Source organism: Papaver somniferum, chromosome 1 (assembly GCF_003573695.1).
Source record: "Papaver somniferum cultivar HN1 chromosome 1, ASM357369v1, whole genome shotgun sequence".
Lineage (NCBI taxonomy): Eukaryota > Viridiplantae > Streptophyta > Magnoliopsida > Ranunculales > Papaveraceae > Papaver > Papaver somniferum.
This window is the reverse complement of record NC_039358.1, coordinates 67239985-67244918: the sequence shown is the minus strand read 5'-3', so window position 1 is coordinate 67244918 and position 4934 is coordinate 67239985. Positions and strand designations below refer to the sequence as shown.

General features: G+C 36.7%; 1 long non-coding RNA gene across 1 annotated transcript; it reads left to right on the top strand.

Annotated features, from left to right (window-relative positions):
• Positions 1-1483: 1483 nt before the first annotated feature.
• Positions 1484-4438, top strand: LOC113330017. The gene is made up of 2 exons (XR_003350075.1): positions 1484-1939; positions 3611-4438. It is a non-coding gene; the product is annotated as an uncharacterized LOC113330017 (long non-coding RNA).
• The last annotated feature ends 496 nt before the right edge of the window (positions 4439-4934 follow it).

The window sequence follows — 4934 nt, the reverse complement described above, 5'->3', positions numbered from 1 at the left end:
TATCTAAGATATGGGTTTCCATATATTTGAGTGCTAAGTATTCTATCTCTATAAACAGGGGCTTAAAATTATGTGATTACACATACGTGAATAAAATTATCTCTTCTTTTTTCGTTATATTTTATCTCTTATTTAATAACAAAATGAACAGTAATGTACTTTCCTTATACTTTATCTCTTTTTTTTCAGTAAGATGGGGATTGATTTCTTAATGTTCTACTTCTTAACAACGTGAATTAATTGATATTTAATAAAACGGGGATCGACCTGCAATAACCTATGTAGCATGCTGCCCGATTGACCACCGAGAAAAATCCAAAGATTTTTGCATGTAAAAGATCTAACAGTAGTTGCAAAATCCAAGTTTGACTTGTACATAGCTTTCACCACCAAGTTAATAAACTCATCTTCAAAAAAATATTTCCAAAAAAGAGATAAGAGTTAGATATTTGTTTTAAGACATAAAGGGCTATGTTTGTTCCTTATCTTAGGCTTATCGATGTTCAATGTTAGCCAACAATTATAATCAAAAAATAATTTTTGGCCTTTAAGATAGTCTTTTTTTATGGAAATGAGATAAATATCCCTGCTATCTACGAGCCTTCATATATACCCCTGACCACTATATTAATAAAGGCTATTATTGGGGCGTCACACTTTAATAGAGGGGCTTTATTTGGATTCTTAATGTCCAAAAAAGTGGTTATGGGATATCCTAACACATATACAAAATATCTAGATTACCCTTTAACTAGAAGTGATTTTACGTCCAGGTTTGGATTAATTCCAACCGTAAATTTTTATTTGCATGTAATTTTACGTCCAGGTTTGGATTAGTTCCAACCGTAGAAGCTCATTTTACGTCCAGGTTTCTTTTAATTCCAACCGTAGAATCCGACTTTACGTCCAGTTTTCTTTTAATTCCAACCGTAGAAGTGATTTTACGTCCAGGTTTGGATTATTTTCAACCGTAGAAGTGATTTTACGTCAAGGTTTGGATTAATTCCAACCATAGAATTTTATTTGCCCAGGTTTGAATTAGTTCCAACCGTAGAAGTTCATTTTACGTCCAGGTTCCTTTTAATTCCAACCGTAGAAGTGATTTTACGTCCAGGTTTGGAATATTTCCAACCGTAGAAGTGATTTTACGTCTAGATTTGGATTATTTCCAACCATATAAGTTTATTTTACGGCCAGTTTTTCTTCCCACAAAAACTTTATCCCAGAATTCACCAAGTATACAACAAAATTCATTAATTTAATTTTTATCTAATTAAATTAAATTAAAATTAACTAAATAAGGATTGCTTAGTCATTACAAAATTATTTGAGATAAGAAGTTTTTGATATTACTTATGGGTGACCCATTTTTATCCTATTAGATGACGTCCATCTAATGGGATGTGACGTTCCAATAATAGCCTTCATATTAATACCCCTAGCCAAAAACACGGAAGCCAATTTCTATCGTAATCCCATTAATACCCCCGTCATCTTACTAATGTTATCAGACCTTTTTAACTTCAGATCTCAAAACTGAAAAGAAATAATCTCTTCTGTAAACTCATCTTTCGACATTACAATCACCTTCGCGCCGCCACCAACTCCGTCGCCACCATTTCCATCTCCTCCACTATCATCTCCATCTCTATCACCATGAACAGTGAAATAAACAAACCAGTTCCAGCGCCACCTCTTATGCTACTACCAAATACACCAGCAGCGACACCACCACCACTTCCAAAACAATCGATTTTAGATCGATTTTCACCCGATTCAACTAGAAATCGTAACCCTAGTGATGAACCAACGCAAAATCAATCTCCAAAACCTAATTTCAAGCATCAGGTTCATTTTGATTTTCTACTAAATTGTACATGATTCCCATTTCAAACGTAAGTTTGGATTTCATTCTTCTTGCGATCGATAATTGATTCGGGTAAATTATCATTTCCTTCTTCAATTCATTTTTTTATCAGTATTGACTCATAGAAATGTAAATTAACAAGGTTTTTTACTTGATTTTTATGGCGGTGGTGGAATGGTTGAAGGATTTGATTTTGTATGTTGATTTAGTTTCAATGTTCATTGATTTGTTGACTTTATTGGATGTAACTGTTGATATTGGTGTTGGGAAGCAATTTAACATTGTTGTTGTTGTTGGTTGTTGGTTGTGGTGTTTATTTGTTTGCGTTTAATTGTTGGTGTTGGAAAGTAATTTGAACCCAAGTCATATTAGGTTGTTTATTGCTGCAGATGTGATGTTAGTGGATGCTCATGGTACATTTTTGTTGTGGTGATGGTTGATCTTTGTTTACATCAATGGTGATGGTAAAGCATGTCATACTTGAGATGGGGGTAGTTATTGCAGTGGTGGTGGATGTTGCAACACATGTGGTGGTGGTGAACACATGTGGTGGTGAATGTGGTGGTGGTGAATGTGGTGGTGGTGGTGGTGGATGATGTATTGGTGGAGGTGATATTAGGGGAGTGTTGGTGATTTGTGGCGGGTACTGTGGACTTCAATGGAACTGGTAATATGAAGGGTATAAGGACTGGTGGTGATAGTTGTAAGCAGTAAGGAGCAGGTACTGGATATGGTGGAGTTTTTTCGTATTAGTATGGATTAGGTACTGGAGATAGGGAGCTGGTGGGTTGTAGTAGCTTGGGGTGAACACCCTAGTTAGTAAGTTCGCGAATTATTCGCGAATTTTTTCGTATCACGAATTTTACCGTCTTATTCGCGTACGTTTGCAACTCCGAACCCAAGTCGCGTATTATGTGGCATTCCCGGATTATTCGCGAATCGTTCACGAATTTTACGTATCCCGAATGATACGTCCGCTTAATTCGCCATAAATTCTTTAGCTTTTACTTTTCAAAGACTCCATTTTTTGGGCTTTACTGCCTCCCGAGCATACACGACCGAATATTAGACGTGTTGTAATTTTTATGAAACAAAAACGACTGAACAAATTTGAAGGTGAAGGTGAGAGAGATCTCAAACTCACTAACCAAGCATCTAAACCACCATACGACGTCCTCTTGGATAACCAATGTTGTATATAATATTAATATCATCATATTGAGTTTATTTTTTCCTTAAATAACTCACACATGCATAAAAATTGGTCTATGACTTTATAAATACAAACTATTTGTTATATATAGATACCGAATTTTCAGAGCCGAACTCACATTTACAAATCGAATTATACACGTACGTATGCCGTTCCGAATTAATGACGAATCACGTCCCGTTGACCGAATTTTGGACCGAATTTGGATTTTACAAAACCGTATAATACTCGTACGTTTGCCGTTCCGTACGTTTGCCGAATCCCGAATTGCTAACTAGGGTGAACACTAGACATGGCCGTGACTTGTCTTCAAATAGGACAAGGGGTTCCTATTACTGGCTTGTTAATTTTTATGTATGTTCATCGTCTTTTGTTGTGGTCATGCTTGTTTTTCCCCTCCTCTCTGTGGTTTAAAGTTTAATGTCAACTTATTATACTATAGGATATGCTTATGGTTTAGGAAAATGACGTTGAACATCTCATTACTTTTGTTTTAATTATTTTGTAATTCATCGTTTTTGTGGTTGCAGATTAAGACCCTGTCAGAATCTATTGGTAAAACATTGGACAAAGACTAGTCCGGAGAGGAAACATAAAATCTCAATAAGCAGGTGACTAATATTAGCTCTCATATCATCGTAGTGCCTGTACTTGTATTATTCTGTGAGTAACCTTGTATTTCTTGATTCAACAATCTCATTTGCTTGAATAGTATGGATTTGAACTGCAAAAACATTGAAGCAGTTATATTGGACGAACTTATGGTATAATGGTAGCACACTGACTCCATGTCAGAAGATGCGTGTTTGATTCACGCCAGGTTCACTAATTTTAGCACATCAATATTTGGGACCAACTTTGGTTTTTGACACCATATTTTGGGACCAACTTTGGCTGTTGACTCCATGTTTCGGAATCAACTCTGGTTGTCGACACCATACATAATCCGAAGATTTTTAGAATTTTTAATTTTTGTATCAACTTTGGTAGTTGACACCACATTTAGGTATCAACTTCGGTTGTTGATACCGTCAGCGGTGGCGGTGGCAGCGATGGCGGTGCGGTGGTGGCGGCGGCGGCCGTGGTGGCATTTCGGTGGTGGTGGTGACGGTTGGTAGGTGGTGGTGGTGGTGGTGGATATATGGTGGTGCTAATGGTGGTAGTGGCGGCGCTGGTGAGATGATGATAGAAAAAAAATGTTGTATTTTGAAATAAAGATAAATATTATATGAGTGAGGGTATTAATGTAATCTATTTTTTAAGATTTTTAAGTGATATGATTATATTTATTGTTGTATAAGAATATATTTGTTGGGTGTCAAAATTAAGGGTATACAATTAATGTAAATTTTTTTTTTGTTTCTTTTCACGCGTTCTTTTTTGCTATCCTGGGCTGGAGCCCGATTTTCCAGGCTTCAGAGTCGGGCCTGATTGGCGATGGGGTTTGCGGCACCACCGACAGTGATGGTGGCACGATGCAGTTTTGATGTGCATTGCTGCTTGAATCAGGCGCCAAAAATTATGGGATTTTTTGTGAGTCTTTGAGCTCGTCATTCACTTTGACTATTAAGTTTTTATTGCACGGATATAATCTTTCTTTCCTCCCGATAAAAAGAACATATACCACTTCCATCACCAAATGATGTTGAATGGAGATGGACAATCACTATTCTAAGGGTAAAGAGTCTAAAGACAACCATCGGCTTGCAGAAACGGTAATGTTTTTATTTTCCCGGTCAAACAAAATTTATTCTCCAAGGAAAAAATGATACACAAATTGGGCTCTCAGCTGTACAAGAGCCTCTGAGGCGCCTAAAGTAAACAAAACTTGCGCAACTGAACCTTCCACAAATT